The sequence below is a fragment of the Mustela nivalis genome, assembly GCF_964662115.1.
Source record: "Mustela nivalis genome assembly, chromosome: 1".
Taxonomy (NCBI): Eukaryota; Metazoa; Chordata; class Mammalia; order Carnivora; family Mustelidae; genus Mustela; species Mustela nivalis.
The window spans coordinates 197,063,087-197,082,145 of record NC_139020.1 but is presented as its reverse complement, the minus strand read 5'-3'; the positions used below and the strand labels follow the sequence as shown (position 1 = coordinate 197,082,145).

The 19,059-nt window shown below is 41.4% G+C and overlaps 1 protein-coding gene across 3 annotated transcripts in view; it reads right to left on the bottom strand.

The window, feature by feature from the left end:
• IP6K1 (inositol hexakisphosphate kinase 1) overlaps window positions 1-19,059 on the bottom strand; it is a 62,186-nt gene that overhangs the window by 40,511 nt on the left and 2,616 nt on the right. The gene's annotated exons all lie outside the window — the stretch shown is intronic.

Sequence of the window (19,059 nt, the reverse complement as noted above, 5' to 3'; positions counted from 1 at the left end):
AAATAAATAAATAAATAAAAGGCATTCAAATTAAGAAGAAGTTAACTGTCTACAGAAGACACAATCTTATATGTAGAAAACCCCCAAGTTACCCAAATACACACAAAACCACTGTTAGAATAAAAAATAAAAAGTTAAAAAAAAAAAAAAAAACACTGTTAGAGGTAATAAAAAACATTCAGGAAATTTGCGGGATACAAAATTGCCACACGAAAATCGGCTGCATTTCTATAGGCTAGCAGTGAACAATCTGAAAAGGAAATTAAGAAAACAATCCATTTACAATAGTATCAAAAAGAATGAGGGCGCCTGGGTGGCTCAGCCAGTTAAGCTGCTACCTTCAGTTCAGGTCAGGATCCCAGGATTCTGGGATCAAGCCCCAACTCCAAGGCTGAGTCAGGCTCCCCGCTCAGCAGGGAGTCCTGCTTCATCCTCTCCCTTTGCCCCTCCCCCTGCTTGTACTCGCTTTTTTTCCTTTTTTTTTTTTTTTAATATTTTATTTATTTATTTGACAGAGAGAGATCATAAGCAAGCAGAGAGACAGGCAGAGAGAGAAGGGGAAGCAGGCTCCCCGCCAAGCAGAGAGCCTGATGTGGGCCTGGACCCCAGGACCCGGAGATCACGACCCAAGCGAGCCGAAGGCAGAGGCTTAATCCACTGAGACACCCAGGCGCCCCTGTGCTCACTCTCTTGCTCACTCTTTCTAATAAATAAAATCTTTAAAAAGAAAAGAAAATGGTGAAGAATCAATTTAACTAAGGAGTTGAAAAACTTATATTCTGAAAACTACAGAAGACTTCTAAAGAAATTAAAGACCCGGGACGCCTGGGTGGCTCAGTTGGTTAGGCAGCTGCCTTCAGCTCAGGTCATGATCCCAGCATCCTGGGATCGAGTCCCACATTGGACTCCTTGCTTGGCAGGGAGCCTGCTTCTCCCTCTTCCTCTGCCTGCTGTTCTGTCTACCTGCCGCTCTGTCTGCCTGTGCTCGCTCTCCTTTCTCCTCTCTGACAAATGAATAAATAAAATCTTTAAAAACAACAAAAAAAAAGAAATTAAAGACCTAAATAAATGAAAAAACATCGTAAGCTGATAAATTGGAAGACTTAATATCATTAAGAAGACAATACTACCCCAAGAGATCTACATGCTAAATGTAATCCCCAACAAAAAACCAATGGCAATTGCTGCAGAAATCTAAAAACGAACAAAATAAATAACCTCTCCAGAAATGTATAGGGAATCTCAAAGGATCCCGAAAAGCCAAAATTCCTAAACAACAAAACTGAAGGAATCACATTTCCTGATTTTAAAACTTACCGCAAAACTACTATAATCCAAAAGAGTGTGGTACAAGCATAGAAAAAGACATATAGAATGCAATAGTATAGGGAGCCTGGAAATAAAACCTTTGCACAGACGGTCAAATGATATTCAACCAGGGTGCCAAGACTATTCAGTGGGGAAAGGACAATTTTTTCAACAGGTGGTGCGGGGGAAACTGAACAGCCACATGGAAGAGTAAAGTTGGAGCATTACTTCACATCATATACAAAAATTAACTCAAAATGGATCAAACATCTCAACTTATAAACTTAAATTATAAAACTCTTAGAAGAAAACTCAACAGGGTACTTAGTGACCCTGGATACGACAATGATGGATTTTAATTTTATTGTTTTGTTTGACACAGAGAGAGACAGCACGCGAGAGAGGGAGCACAAGCAAGGGAAGTGTGAGAGCGAGAAGCAGGCTTCCAGCTGAGCAGGGAGCCCAATGCGGGGCTCGATCCCAGGACCCTGGGATCGTGACCTGAGCTCAAGGCAGATGCCCAACGGCTGAGCCACCCAGGCGCCCCTGTATTTTTATTTTTAAATAACGATTTTATTTATTTGAGAGAGAGTGAGAGCTAGAGAAAGAGAGAAAGCACACACAGAGAGAGAGAGAAAGAAGCAGACTCTCTGCTGAGCAGGGATTTCCTACGCAGGGCTTGATCCCAGAACCCTGGGATCATGGCCTGAGATGAAGGCAGACCCTTAACTGACTGAGCCACCCAGGCACCCTGACAATGATTTCTTAGCTATGACAACAAAAGTACAGGCCAGAAAAGAAAAAAAAAAAAAATAGATAAATCGATTTCATCAAAATTAAAAACTTTGGTGCATCAGGAGCGCCTAGATGGTTAGAAGAACGTGTGACTCGATGTCAGGTTTTTAAGTTTCAGCTGGGTATAGATATTACTTAAAACGGGAAAAAAAAAATGTAGGGGCGCCTGGGTGGCTCAGTCATTACCCATCTGCCTTCAGCTCAGGTCATGATCCCACAGTCCCGGGATCAGGTCCTGCATGGGGCTCCCTGCTCGGTGGGAAGCCTGCTTCTCCCTCTTCCACTCTCCCTGCTTGTGTTCCCTCTCTTGCTGTCTCTCTCTCTCTCTCTGATAAATCTTTAAAAAAAATTTTTTTAAATAAATGGAGAGGGGCGCCTGGGTGGCTCAGTGGGTTGGAGCCTCTGCCTTCAGCTCGGGTCATGAACCCAGGGTCCTGGCTGGGATGGAGCCCCGCATCGGGCTCTCTGCTCAGCTGGGAGCCTGCATCCCCCTCCTTCTCTCTGCCGGCCTCTCTGCCTACTTGTGATCTCTGTCTGTCAAATACATAAAATCTTTTAAAAAAATAAATGGAGAGAGCAAGTTGTAGTAGTGTTTAAACTTCAAGTGTTTCGACAGTTCTCCCCCCAAATGGCAGAGTCTGCTTTTCTCCTCACCTTGAGAATGGGCTGGACTTAGTGAGTCAGTACTAAGGAACAGAATGTAATATGGCAGAAGTAACAGTCTGGGAATGCCTGGGTGGCTCAGTTGGTTAAGCATCTGCCTTTAGTTCAGGTCATGATCGCAGGGTCCTGGGATCAAACCATACATCTGGCTCCCTGCTCAGGGAGGAGTCTGCTTCTCCGTCTGCCCCTCCCCCTGCTCATGCTTGCATACTCTCTCCCTGAAGCAAATAAATAAATTGTTAAAAAAGGGACAGTCAGCGACTAGGTCAATAAGAGGCATCCTCTTCACTTTGTCTTGAGCCGTTTATTCTGGAGGAGATAACTGCATGTCATGAGGATACTCAGAGAGCCCACATGTCAAGGAACTAAGGCCACCTGCCAAAAGCCATGTAAGTCATCTTGGAAACAGACCCTCCAGCTCCAGGCAAGCCTTCAGATGACTGCAGTCCCAGAAGACATCTTAACTGCAACTTCATGACAGACTGTGAGCCAAGACCACCCAGCTAAGTCACGCCCAAGTTTCTGATCTTCAGAAACTGAGGCAGTGTTTACTGTTAAACTGCTGAGTTTTGGAGTCAATAGATAACAAATACACAAGTCTTTTTAGCAAATGGTGCTGGTAATGGAACAAGAAGTTATTGATATGGAAGAAAAATTTACCTCAACCCCAATCTTAAAGAAAACACAGAAATGAATTCCAAGTGGATCAGAGACCCAAATGTAAAAACTAAAACTCTACAACTTCTGGATGAAAACACAGGAGAAATCTCCAACAATGAGAGGTAGTCAAGGGTTCCTCAGACACAACAAAAGGCGATAACCATAAAAGAAAACACTGATAAATCAGACTTTAACAAAACTGAAAACTTCTTATCTTTAAAATATATCTCTAAGAAAATTAAATAGGCAGGCCACCCCAGACTGAAAGAAAATATTCACAAAACATGTACCTGACTGGTATTCTATATAAGCATCTCCTAAACCTCATCTTCTTTTTAAGGATTTTATTTCTTATTTGACAGAGACAGCCAGCCAGAGAGGGAACACAAGCAGCGGGAGAGGGACAGGCTTCCTGCTGAGCAGGAAGCGTGATGCGGGGCTCAATCCCAGGACCCTGGGATCATGACCTGAGCCAAAGGCAGATTCTTAACAACTGAGCCATCCAAGTGCCCCATTAAACCTCACTTTTAAAAACATTAACAGGTATGACTCTTTGGAGCACCCTTCTATTTGTCAGCTGGAAGCTGCCCTATTCATGAATCACTGAATAAAGCTGATTTGATCTCTTTAAAAAAATAAATAAATAAAAATAAAAACATAACAGCTCCACTTCTTTTTAAACAGGCAAAAGATATGAGCAAGTACCTCACAAAGGAAGCTATACAAATGACCATGAAGTACAAGAAAAAGTTCTCAACATCACTAGTAATCAGGTAAAAGCAAATTAACAGCACAATGAGGTATCACAATACTTTCAGGAATATGGTTAGAATTAAAACCACTGACAACACACTGCATGCTGCTGAAGATACGGAACAATCACAACTCTCAAACATTACTGGTGGAACAGTAAAACGATACAACCATTTTGAAAAAGGTATTAAAAGTTTCTTATAAAATTAGACATACATCTACCCTATGATCCAGCAGTTCTATTCCCTTCTACCTCCCTATTCCCCAAAGAAATGAATGTATATGCCCCCAAGAACACTTGTACAAAATGTTCACAGAAGCTTTACTCATAGGGGCGCCTGGGTGGCTCAGTCAGTTAAGCATCTGCCTTCCGCTCAGGTCAAGATCTCCAGGTCCTGGGATCAAGCCCCATGTGGCTCCCTGCTCAGTGGGGAGCCTGCTTCTCCTTCCCCCTCCCCTCGCTTGTAAGCCTTCTCTCTGTCAAATAAATAAAATCTTAAAAAAAGAGGAAAAGTCTTTAATCATAAGCCAAACACTGGAAATTGCCCAGATGTCCATCAACATAACAGTTAAACTGGAATGTTATGCAATGAAATACAAAGCAATAAAAAGGTATGAACTACTGATACAAACAACAGCATGAATAAATTCCCAAAACATTAAAATGTGTGAAAGAAGCTCTACACAAGAGTATGATATCTTTTAGTATTATTTAGTACACAAGAGTATTATTCCATATAATATTCTTCTTCTTTTTTTTTTTAAAGTAGGCTCCAAACCCAGCATGGACCCCAACACGAGGGCTTGAACTCACAAACTTAAGCCAGGTGCCCCAGTATTATTTCATTTATATGAAATTTTAACTGGCCAACTAATCCATGATGAAAAAATTCAAAGCAGAAGTTGTCTCTGGCTGGAACAGAAGAGCATTTCAAATTAATACCTGTATTAAAACAGATAAAAAACACAGGTGGTAGCAATCTGGGTCGTGATCTGGTCCTGGGATCCAGTCCGGCATCAGGTTTCTTGCTCAGCTGGGAGACTGTTTCTCTCTCTCACCCTCTGCCCCTTCCCACTGCTTGTCTTCTCTCTCGTAAATGAATAAATATTTTTTAAAAACTTTAAAAATTATTAACAGCTTATCTGTATAACTCTGACAAACAGCAGCTTACCAGTTATCAATGTATTATCTCTTGGCTCTAAACCCAGCTCTGCAAAAATGGAGCTGGGCCCATTAAATATTTTTCCTTTGCCAGCTGTATTTAGCTTTGTTGGAAGACAACAGAAAGATTCTGCAAAAAGGAAGAGGCTTTGGGGCACCTAGGAGGCTAAGCTGCTTAAGCATCAGACTCCTGACTGATTTCAGCTTAGGCTGTGATCTCATAGTTGTGGGATGGAGCCCAGAGTCAGGCTCTGTGCTCAGCATGAAATCTGCTTAAAATTCTCTCTCCCTCTGCCTCTGCCCCTCCACTCACTCATGAGCTCTTTCTCAAAGTAAGTAAATGAAATCTTCAAAAAAAAAAGGAAAGAGAGACAAAAGAAAAGGCTTCTTTTTCCCCCTGGGTCTAGTAGCTCCTCTCACCAGCCCCGGCACCCAGTGAGCTGCCCTCAGTGCCTAGCCGCTGGTGGGTGGCTGACTCCCACACTGCATCATGGTCAGCAGTACACAGGGGCCAGCAGCATCCCCTGACACCTCACTCAGGCAGTTTTGTGGCAGAGTGCTTCCAGCAAGACTTCGCTCCATAAATGCCTTTCTCCAATATCCTAGAAGACAGACTCCCAGCATGTTCTCCCAGTGTGGAACAACGATGACTTTCTCTGCCATCCAGTTAGGCACGACCACCCCCTTTTCCCCAAGACATGGATCTCGGCCCTGGGCTTCCTCAAGCGCTCCGTATCAGCCCTAGGGCTAACAGCTGCTCCTACATATGCTATTCCTGTATAACTTAGAGTTCTCTCTACTTTTTACTAGCCAATCTCTCATTACTCCAATCCCGTTACAGTTTTAACAATTCTTGTATTAAACTTTACCTGTTCCGAGGTGGCAGGGTGGCTCAGTTAGTTAAACATCCAACTTTTGGTTTTGGCTCAGGTTAGGATCACCTGGTCGTGAAGCTGCTCCACACACAGCAGAGTCTGCTTCCCCTCCCCCTGCCTGTGCAAATGCCCACTCTCTCTCCCTCTCTCTCTCTCTCTCAGCAAATAAATATTTAAACATTACCTGTTCAAATTCCTATGTGGTTTTTGCCTCCCAAATGGACACCGACAGTTGTTCCAACGCGTTGAAAAGGCTAAGTAGCGCAGACTGAAAGTGAGAAATTTTATTATCTACAAAATCCACACAGCTCTGCTTTATTCACAATTCTCCCAATAAAAACTAATACAACACTGTAAACAGCCAAGTTCACATGCTGAAGGGTCCAAGCAGCCCTGCCTGATATGCTCTGCTTTGGGAAGTTACTCATAATACCTGGCTCCCTGAGGCCAAAGACAGCTTTCTTTGGAGACACTCATGAAATAGCTAACACAACCACATGTTTTATAATAGATCTTCCCAAACACAGTAGAAACTACTTAGCATTCATTCTATGTTTTATGCTAAAGAAATCACTTGAACTTTCAGGCAGCATATAAAAAACCAAAACAGCCTATGCACATCATGTGCTTGCCTAAAGTATCTAGTGTGCTACTTGGCCCTGACCCATTCAGCATCCTCCGGCTGAGCAGAATCTTACATATTTTTTTTTCAAGATTTTCTTTATACATTTGAGAGGGAGAGAGAGAACAGAGGGAGAGTAAGATGGAGAGGCAGACTCCCTGCTGAGCAGGGAGCTGAACTCAATCCCAGAGCTCCAGGATCATGACTGAAGCCGAAGGCAGATGCTTAACCCACTGAGCCACCCAGGAGCCCCCGAGCAGAATCTTTATAAATAAATTTCAAAATACTCTCCACTAAATCAAGTTTGTGACCAAACAGCAACTACAAAGTCTCCAAATCAATCAGGGACCACTAATATAAAATCTGCAAAAAACTTTTAAAAATATATAATCAAGTATGTATGTTAAGACCCTGCAGAACAAATATTGTACTAAGACAAACACAGTTTCTTCTATCTTCAGAAAAATGAAAGCGAGGATGGAGGGCATCCTCCCCACACTCTAAAAAATGTCTAAGATCCTATAGCTATCTCATCTGTGGAAAGCATAGTATCCTGGAAACCTTCATAATATTTTCAAGTGTGGGAATATAATTGTGGAGGGTTGCAAATTCCCCCCCAAAACCAGCATCAAAATGCATAGTCAGGGATACCTGGGTGGCTCAGTCATTAAGCGTCTGCCTTCAGCTCAGGTCATGATCCCACGGTCCTGGGACTGAGTCCCGCATCGGGCTCCCTACTCAGCAGGAAGCCTGCTTCTCCCTTTCCCACTCCCCCTGCTTGTGTTCCCTCTCTTACCGTCTCTCTCTCTCTGTCAAACAATAAAATCTTAAAAATATATATATATCCACAGTCAGGAAAAATCTTTCTGAGAACAGCATTTGAAAATGTTTCCATAATCAATAAGTAAGAGAAAAAAATTGGGGCGCCTAGGTGGCTCAGTTTGTTAAGCACACAATTCTTTTTTTTTTTAAAGATTTTATTTATTTACTTGAGAGAGAGACAGTGAGAGAGAGCATGAATGAGGAGAAGGTCAGAGATAGAAGCAGACTCCCCATGGAGCTGGGAGTCCGATGCGGGACTCGATCCCGGGACTCCAGGATCATGACCTGAGCCGAAGGCAGTCGTCCAACCAACTGAGCCACCCAGGCGTCCCAAAGCACACAATTCTTGATTTCGGCTCAGGTCATGATCTCAGGGTCTGCACTGGGCATGGAGCCTGCTTAAGATTCTCTCCTTCTCCCTCTGCCCCTTCTCCTCCCTTAAAAAATAAATTAAAATTAAAATAAATAAAACTGAAAAACACAACATCTAAGTCCTATGGCAGTTACTTGCATTATAAATCTAACTTCAGGCTAAATCACAAGAGATGGTCTCCTACTCTCTCCCATTCTCTACCCTGGCAAGGGAACAACCTGTTCACATCACTTCAACTACCAAAACAATGTTATAGTGCAGATATGAGGCCTCCATATGGTCCCACTGACTATACTGGTTTAGACAAAATTTCAACTTTTTTTAAAGGAAAAACTGAACACAAACACACACGCAAACACAAAATAACTGATCTGGGAAGAAAGTACAGCAGAAAGCAAGGCTGTTGGTGTACCAGAGCTATTCACACAGTCCTCAGTAGATAGAGCAATCACACAGGCTGTAGGGAGAGCAAAGGCTATGGCTACCAAAGGGCTCCAAGATGAGCAGAAAAGAGAAAGTCCCCTGCCTGGATTTTATGACTTACTAGTCAAATGAGGAACTGCAGAATGAATTATCTGAACTTTTTCCTATGAAGGATTGTATCTTAGTCTCAGGTTGCATGAAGACCAGAAATCTGACCTGCTTTGTTCAGTGGCTATGACCCAGCAATAGTCTCATACTTGAAAAGATAAAATCCTTAAAGGAAAGTTGGATTTGTTTTTATCACCCCTAAGTGCTTTTACCTAATAGTAACTCTTGATCTTTGTAGGTGTCTTCTCACTCACCCTCAGATTCTTGATAAGGATTTTTACCATAAAGAAGTTTTTTTGTTGTTGTTTTTTAAGATTTTATTTATTTATTTGACAGACAGAGCTCACAAGTAGGCAGAGAGGCAGGCAGAGAGAGAGAGAGGAAGGAAAGCAGGCTCCCTGTCGAGCAGAGAGCCCAATGCGGGGCTCAATCCCAAGACCCTGAGATCATGACCTGAGCCGAAGGCAGAAGCTTTAAACCACTGAGCCACCCAGGCGCCCCTTTACAGTAAAGAAGTTTTACAAACAGCTCCAAGAAGTAGACCTTCAGCAGCCCCCAAGAGATAGTATTTCAACAGAGGCCACAGTACAACAATAAGCCTTCCCCAAGCACAGATTACATTTTCCCAGGTAAAATGAGTACCTACTCACAGCCCAGTTTCCCAGGTATCATGCCAGGGTACAAAGCTGCTTAAAAGAAAAGGAAAAGTTGTCTACATTTAAAAGATGAGGAAACTAAAGCACAAAGAAAATAAGCAGATGAAAGCTCAAGCAAAAATGAAAAAGCTCTATCTAGCCTACTTTGTAATTGGTTCTGAATCTAAACATTTGTCTAAATTCATGACAAATACAAAATGCCATGTTACTTCTTAAAAAGAGCTGTTCATTTAAAAAAAAAAACAAAACCCCAAGCATCAAGATTCTGTATATATAAAAAAATTACTACATGGAGGTTTATAGAGGCTTTATTTATAATTGCCAAAACTTGGAAGTAACCAAGATGTCCTTCAAAAGGTGAGTGGAGAGGGGTGCCTGGATGGTTCAGTCAGTTAAGGGTCAGGTCATGATCTCAGGGTCATGAGATGGAGCCTGTGACAGGCACCACTGCTGGGCTTGGACTCTGCTTAAGATTCTCTCCCTCCCTGGGGGCACATGGGTGGCTCAGATGGTTAAGTATCTGCCTTTGGCTAAGGTCATGATCTTGGGGTCCCAGGATCGAGCTCCATTTCGGGCTCCCTGCTCCGTGGGGACTCTGCTTCTCCCTATCCCTCTGTCTCCTCACCGCAGCTCACGCTCATGATCTGTCTCTCTCTCAGATAAAGAAATAAAAATCTTAGGGGCACCTGGGGGGCTCAGTTGTTTAAGCATCTGCCTTCGGCTCAGTTTGTGATCCCGGGATTGAGCCCCACATCGGGCTCTCTGCTCAGCAAGGAGCCTGTTACCCCCTCTACCTCTGCCCCTCCTCCAGCTTGTGTTCTCTCTCTCTTCCCTACTCTCTGCCTCTCAAATAAATAAATAAAATCTTAAAAAAAAAAAAAAAGAAAAGAAAAATCTTTAAAAAAATTAAAATTCCTTCTCCCTCTCCCTCTGCCCCTCCTCTACCACCCCCAAACGTGTGTACTCTCACAAAAATAATAATAAATAAATAAATAAAATAAGCAAAAGGAGAGTGGATAAATAAACTGTGGTCCATTCAGACAATGAAATATTAGAAAGTTATATTAGCTCATTTCTTTTGAGCTATATTTCTATCAAGCTCTACAGACACAGTGAAACCTTAAATGCATATTACTAAGTGAAAGAAGTCAATCTAAAAAGGCTACATATTGTATGATTCCAATTATAGGACGTTCTAGAAAAGGGAAAACCATGAAAACAGTAAAAAATACTAGTGGTTCACAAAAATAGACTCATAATGGATGAAAGACCTCAATGTGAGACAGGAATCCATCAAAACCCTTGAGGAGAACACAGGCAGCAACCTCTTCGACCTCAGCCGCAGCAACTTCTTCCTAGAAACATCGCCAAAAGCAAGGGAAGCAAGAGCAAAAATGAACTATTGGGACTTCAAGATAATAGCTTTTGCACAGCAAAGGAAACAGGCAACAAAACCAAAAGACAACCGAAAGAATGGGAGAAAATATTCACAAATGACATATCAGATAAAAGGCTAGTATCCAAAATTTATAGAGAACTTATCAACTCAACACCCAAAGAACAAATAATCCAATCAAGAAAAGGGCAGAGGACATGAACAGACAATTCTGCAAAAGAAGACATCCAGATGGCCGACAGACTCATGAAAAATTGCTCCACATCACTCGGTATCAGGGAAATACAAATCAAAACCACAATGAAATACCACGTCACACCAGTAAGAATGGCTAAAATTAACAAATCAGGAAATGACAGGTGATGACAAGGATGCAGAGAAAGAGGAACCCTCCTGCACTGTTGGTGGGAATGCAAGTTGGTGCAGCTTGGAGGTCCCTCAAAAAGTTGAAAACAGAGCTATCCTATGTCCCAGCAATCGCACTACTAGGTATTTACCCTAAAGATACAAATATAGTGATCTGAAGGGGCACATGCACCCAAATGTCTATAGCAGCAATGTCCACAATAGCCAAACTATGGAAAGAACCTAGATGTCCATCAACAGATGAATGGATAAAGAAGATGTGGTCCATATATACAATGGAATACTATGCAGCCATCAAAAGAAATGCAATCTTGCCATTTGCAACAACATGGATGGAACTAGAAGGTATAATGCTAAGCGAATTAAGTCAATCAGAGAAAGATAATTATCATATGATCTCCCTGATATGAGGAATTTGAGAGGCAGAGAGGGGGGATTGGGAGGTAGGGAAGGAAAAATGAAACAAGATGGGATCAGGAGGGAGACAAACCATAAGAGACTTTTAATCTCACAAAACAAACTGAGGGGAGGGGTGATATGGAGAGGGTGGTTGGGTGATGGACACTGGGGAGGGTATGTGCTATGGTAGTGCTGTGAAATGTGTAAGCCTGACAATTTACAAACCTGTACCCCTGGGGCAAATAATATATGTTAACAAAAATAATTAATTTAGAAAAAAATACTAGTGGTTGCCAGGAGAGAGGGACAGATGAAAAGGAGCACACTGGATTTTAGGACAGCAAAACTATTCTGTATACTATAATGGTGGATACATGCCATTACACATTTGTCAAACCATTCTATGGAATGTACAACATCAAGAGTGAACCCTAACATAAACTATGGACTTTGGTGATAATGATGTGTCACCATAGGTTCACTGACTAACAAATGTACCACTCTGCTGTGGGATGTTGATAACAGAAGCTATTGGAAAAGGGGGGGGGGGGTTCAGAGGGTACATGGGAACTCTCTATACTTGACATTTAATTTTGCTATAGACTTAAAACTGCTCTAAAAAATAAGTATTTTATAAAAAGTCAAATTATGTAAGTGTTCTAATTTTATATCTGGGTGGTTGTTAGACAAATGTATATATGTATAAAAATCAAATTCTGTCCACTTTATATGTATTTTACCTGTATTTATAAATATATGTATTTATATGCATATGTATTTTATTTATATGTATTTCAATAAATTACTTTGAAAGAAAAAAATTAATAGGGCCAACTAATCATTTGAGGGAAAATAACATCTGTGCTTAAATTAACACTGGAAAGCAGAGCCTTGACAAGGCATGGGCATTGTTCAAGCACTGAGACTCCCTAGTTCTGTGGCCTAAATGTATTTTTCTCATTTTCCTCCACCGTAAAATGAATGTACTACTGCTTGTCTCATGGAGCTGTTAAAAAAGAAATTTTTTCTCATCCACTTAGTTATTAAAAAAAAAAAAAAAAAAAAAAAAAACCAGGAACACCAGGAAATAAAGATCCCAATCAAGTGAGAGGAATTTCATATATTGGTTCTCTCTCCCAACAAACTGTAAGAACTACAATGAACTATAAATATAGACACTGGGGAACCTGGGTGGCTTAGTCAGCCACCTAGGCATTTGTCTTCAGCTCAGGTCATGATCTCAGAGTCCTGGGGCTCCCTGCGTCTGCTTCTCCCTCTCCCACTGCCCCTCTCCCAGCTCGTGCTCTTGAGCTTGCTCTCAAATAAATAAAAATCTTTAATAAATAAATAAATAAAGATACTTAATATTTTTAATAAAATGCCCTCTAAAGCAGTAGTGTTTTGGGGCGCCTGGGTGACTCAGCTGTTAAGCGTCTGCCTTCCGCTTAGGTCATGATCCCAGGATCATGTGCTGGGATGGAGCCCCACGTCAGGCTCCCTGCTCTGCAAGAAGCCTGCTTCTCCCTCTCCTGCTCCCCCTGCTTGTTTCCTATCTCTCTGCGTCTCTATCAAATAAATAAAATTGAAAGAAAGAAGGTTAGTTAGTTTTAAAGGTTTAATTTTCTTACTTCAACCAACTCCCACATGAAAGTTTCATTCCTCTTAAATCCCCACTTACCTTCCATCAAGAACATATCATTTCAGCAGCTCCATTAGAATCAATTTAATTCTTTAAGAGATTTGAGAAGCTTTAAAAGAGGACTCTGATAACCAAGAAACTAGTCACTGACCATTGGCCCAAGCAGTCAATGGTGAAACAGAATATGCCAAACAGAGCTAGGAATAGGCAAAATGTGGAAATGACTTTTTTTTTTTTTAAGATTTTATTTATTTATTTGACAGACAGAGATCACAAGTAGGTGGAGAGGCAGGCAGAGAGAGAGGAGGAAGCAGGCTCCCCACTGTGCAGAGAGCCCGATGGCGGGGATCCATCCCAGGACCCTGGGATCATGACCTGAGCTGAAGGCAGAGGCTTTAACCCACTGAGCCACCCAGGCGCCCCTGGAAATGACTTTTAATGGGTGTGGGTGTATTTAAGGGATGAACACTCTTCATCAAAAGCACTGTGTGCTGCTCTCAGAAATGAAAATCTAGAACCCTTAAGATGACCCTCTCTTTGGTGCTAATTTTCTAACACTACACATGGGAGATTATCAGACAAAGAAGCTTCAAACTTTAAAATGTTGCATGTGAATTAAAATTAAAATTCACATGCAACATTTTAAAGTAGCAAAATAAATGCCATATGATTCACAGTCTAAAGAAGCAATGTCCACTGTGGCAACTGGACCTGAACACTTGCAAAGGCAAAAATCACCAAGGCCAGGCTCCACAGAGAGATGAAGGACGAATTCTGGGAATACTGTGAATAAAGAAACTTCCTGGTCTGCATCAATGAGCAGAAATCCAGGAGCACCTGGGTGGCTCAGCTGGTTAAGCGTCTGACTCTTGACTTCAGCTCCAGTCATGATCTCAGGGTCATGAAATTCAGCCCTGCGCCGCTCCAGGCTCCTTACTGGGCATGGAGCCTGCTTAACATTCTCTCTCTCTCAGGGCGCCTGGGTAACTCAGTTGTTAAGCATCTGCCTTTGACTCAGGTCATGATCCCAGGGTCCTGGTATCAAGCCCTGCATGGGGCTCCCTGCTCAGCAGGAAGCCTGCTTTTCTCCCTCTCCTACTCCCCAACTATTTGTGTTCCCTCTCCCGCTGTCTGTCAAATAAATAAATAAAAACTTTTTTTTAAAAAAAGTAAAATAGGGATGCTGGGTGGCTCAGATGGTTAAGCGTCTGCCTTCAGCTCAAGTCAGGGTCTCAGGATCCTGGGATCGAGTCCCGCATCGGGCTCTCCACTCAGCGGAGCAGTCTGTTTCTCCCTCTGCCTCTCCCCCTGCTTCTGCTCTCTCTCTCTCTCTCTCAAATGAATAAATTAAACATTTAAAAAAAGAAAAAAAAATTTTAATAAAGTAAAATTTAAAAAAAAAGATTCTCTCTTCCTCTCCCCCATTTGCATGTGCACTCACTCTTCCCCTGCCCGCCCCTCCCAAAAAAGAAATCCAGAAGCATGACAAGCACTGATCTAAGTTCTAAGCAAACAGAACTCCCTCCATCTAGAAGCTAGTGTCCACTTGTAATAAATAGTTCCTGGTTACTTCAACCTGCCACCTCAATAGAGTATCATTAGTTCTTAACTCAGTATAGGTAGATATGGAAATCAGGTAAAAGCAGAAAATTAAGCCTGGAGTGGAGAATTGTAATGGAGGAATAACAACAAAACTTGGGCCCAGGGCCAAAGGCCCATAGGACTGCTTTTTAACTTTTCCTGAAACAGTGTCCCACTGATGTAGTCTGGGAGTCAGAGCCATTCTACTCTCAGATGTATACTGAAAAGAAATGAAGGTTTGTACACACACCGATTTGTACAAGGACATCTATTGCATCTCTCTTCATAATAGTCCCAAACTGGCAACAACTCACATGCGCATCAGCACATGGTATAACCGTAAGAGAAAATACTGTTCAGGTATAAAAAGGAACACAACAAAATGGATGAACCTCAAAAACTCATACTAAGCAAAAGAAGCCAGATACAAAAAACTTCTCATTATTCCAGTAGTTCTATTCTACTAAGTCACTGCTAACACCAAGTTAGCAAATACCAAGCCGCCACTACTAAGGGAAATACAGGGTTAGATTTCTGTGAGCTTTTAGTCACATTTTTGTCAACCAATATACATATTGGTTATGTATATAACATAACTGAGCTACCCAGGTGCCCCTTGTGATTTTTTTTTTTTAAGAAAACAAGAAATCTGAATTTTTATGTATATAAATCTGAATTGGTTATGTATATAACCAATATGTATATTGGTTACAGAGCTACATACATATATGTATTATATATTATATATTACATACATACATACATATAATATATAACCAGAGCTACATACATATAATATATAACCTTGTATATTTCCAGAGCTACATACATATAATATATAACCTTGTATGTTTCTGTATTTTTCTTTAAAATTTTAGTAATTCATTTGACAGAGAGAGACACAGCGAGAGAAGGAAGACAAGCAGGTGGAGTGGCAGAGGGAGAGGCAGGCTTCCGGCCAAGCAGGGAGTCTGATGCAGGGCTAGATCCCAGGACCCTGGGATCATGAGCTGAGCTAAAACCAGACGCTCAATGCTGGAGCCACGCAGGTGCCCCGTATGTTTCTGTTTAAAGACAGTTTAATATACACTAGTCTCCCTTTATCCATTTTTTTTTTTAATTTGCACAGTTTCAATCACTCAGAGTCAACCACGGTCCAGAGCAGATGGTCCTCCTCCTAAGGTATGGTCAGAAGGTCAGTAGTAGCCTAACACTCCATCACAATTCCTACATCATTCACCTCACTGCCTCTTATCACTCAAGCATTTTATCATCTCACATCACCATAAGGGTGAGTATAAGAAGATACTGTGAGAGAGTGACAATATTCATGTAATTTTTATTACAGTATATTGTTATAATTGTTCTACTATATTATTAGTTATTACTGCCCCTTCCTGTGAGTGATTTATAAATTTAACTTTATTACAGATATGTGTGTATAAGCAAAAACATAGTACATACAGGGTTCAGTAACATCCCCCGTTTCAGGTACCCACTGGGGGTCCTGGAAAGGATCCCCTGCAGATAAGGGGGGACTACTGGATATTGTTGCCACATTAACACTGCACTCTCAGCCAACAGTACTGTGAGTCATGTCAAATGAAACTTATCTGATACACGTATTTTCTCCATAAGAGGCATCACAACCTTCTCCTGCTTAGGAAGATTAACAGCTTATCAGCACTACACTTGAGAGACATTTTAAACAGCAAAATCCCGTGCCCCCTCCCCGCCCCCTGCCAAAAAAGGCAAAATTCCCAACAAAAAACACAAAAATATGAAAAACCATGGCACTAAAAAGACCATGAAAAGGACACTTGTCTACAATATTAAAGCTGAAGCAGAAGGCAGAGTGTCACCTTGTCCACTGGGAATGGACACAACGGCAATTCAAATATTTTGCCATTTCTGATCTGCAAAGGATTTTCTTTAACCAGTTAAGGGGCTCAAATTTTCTTAATTCATTGCCAAATTTTAAAAAATCAGGAAACTTCACATAAAAATTCAGATTTCTTGTTTTCTTAAAAAAAAAAAAATCACAAGGGGCACCTGGGTAGCTCAGTTAGTTAAGAAGCTTCCTTCAATTCAGGTCAGGATAATAGGGTTCTGGGAATGAGCCCCATGTTGGGGTTCTGGGATCAAGCCCCATGTTGGGTTTCCTGCCCAGCGGGGAGTCTGCTTCTCCTCTCCCTTTGTCCCTCCCCTCCAATTTGAGGTCTCCCTCTCTCGCTCACTCATTCTCTCTCAAATAAATAAACAAATAAAATCTCAACAATAACAAAAAAAAATCACAAGATCTGGTAACCCAACTGGCTGTAACTGAACAATGACCCTTTAGATAAGACCTGTGCTTGCTAGATCACCCTAGGTCCTACCTCTCTATTCAATGCCCTTACATTCCACTTCCCAAAATTTGTTGCCAGTTAACCAGTGATGTAAATGCATCATTTACCAACACAGATGTTTGTATAATATATTGCTGACTGCAAAAAGGTACAAGTCAGGATGTACAGCATTACTTCATTTTTGTAAAAACTAAAGACGGGGGGAAGCCTGGTTATACACTAAAACACAGGGAAGTTAAAGGATGATCCTTTTTTATTTCTTCTTGTTACTTGTATGTTATCTTTCTTTAAACTAGTGAATATAATTACCCACCTAAGTTATTTTTCATAGCAGCTTTGAATTATAATCATACGATTTACCTATTTAATGTGCACAATTCAATGGCTTTTAGTATATTCAGAGACATGCACAACCATCACTACAATTTTAAACATACTCATTACCTCAAAAAGAAACTCCGTAACCTTATCTATCATTCCCCTATGCTCTCATCCACCTCCAAGACCTAAGCAACCACTAATCTACTTCCTATCTCTATAGATTTGCCTATTCTGGATATTTCGTATAAATGGAAAAATATGTGATCTTTTGTGTCTGGCTTCCTTCACTTCACGTGTTTTCCAGGTTCATCCATGTTGTGGTATGCATCAGTACTTCATTCTTTTTTGTTGCTAAATAATAATTTCATTGTATGTATATATGCTTTATTTATGCATTACCAACTGATAAGACAGTTGAGTTGTTTCCCCCTTTGGCTATTGTAAGTAACACTGTATATGAACACTCATATACAGGTTTTTGTGTGGACATGTTTTCATTTCTCTTGGGTAGATTAATTAGGAGTGGGATTTGTCGGTCATAGGGTAACTATTTAACCATTTAAAGAACTGCCAGACTCTCCCAAATCCTGACAAAGGCACAGACCCACAAGCACAAATATACAAAATACCCAACTCCTCCCTGACTACATCATTTTACATTCACACCATTCTCTGTGTATGAAGGCTCTGATTTCTCCATATCCTTACCAACACTTGTCATTACCTGATTTTTCAATTACAGAATAAGTCGTTCATAAGTGTCATATCCTAACACACCCAGATTTTTATGTTCTCAAACTGCTTTTATGCATGGACATCAAATTTTAATCTTGAAAAGAGTCCAGTCGGGGCACCTGGGTGGCTCAGTCGGTTAAGTGTCTGCCTTCAGCTCCTGTCGTGATCCCAGGCCAAGAACTGCATTGGGCTCCCTGCTCAGTGGGGAGCCTACTTCTCCCTCTCCTTCTGCCACTCCCCCTAAAATGCACTCTCTCCTCTGTAAAATAAGTAAATAAAATCTTTACCAAAAAAGAAAAAAGAGAGAGAGACAGTCCAGTCCTAGACCTACTCACCTAGACTGCCCACCTTCTATAAAACGAAGGGACAGGAGTAAATGATCCCAACTCCCTCCCGCAAATGAAACCTTAACAGAAGAGATCAGCAGCAAATTTGCTAAGCACTCAATAAAACAAAGTCTCTAACGGGGATCCAGCCCTCAAGAGAACACATTTTCCCATCAAAACTCATTGCAATGCCTCCTACACAAGTGCAACTTCAAACCACAGTAGCAAATGAAAGTCTTGATCTATCACTTTTCATAAAAGAACCAAGATATCTTACGTTGTCTCACTGAGAATCCATTGCTCCAATCCTGCTGTGATAGGGGAGGAAAAATAAAATCTAATTTAAAGTGGGGGCAAAACCACAGATCGAGTGACACAAACACACAAAATCCCCAACTGCTCCCTTGTCCCAAGCCTGAGACAGAGTGTACTGTGCAGCTTTTCCCCAGCTCTTCCATCACGGCTCCCCATAGTCTCAGGGTAGCACTGAAGGATATAATACTGACACATTTACAGCAGCCCAAGGTGGCAGTGAGAACAAGACCCAACCAAGAAGAATGTCTAAGAATGTCAGCATCCAGTACTATGTTCACCCAATGCATGTTTCCCAAGAATCAAAACCGGATCTTAGCCAGGAAGGGGATGGACCACACAGGCCCTTCTGCGATGCAGAATTACTCTGTTTTCAGGCTTCAGTTCTGCACTTTGAGCAAGTTCTGCCTCTGTCT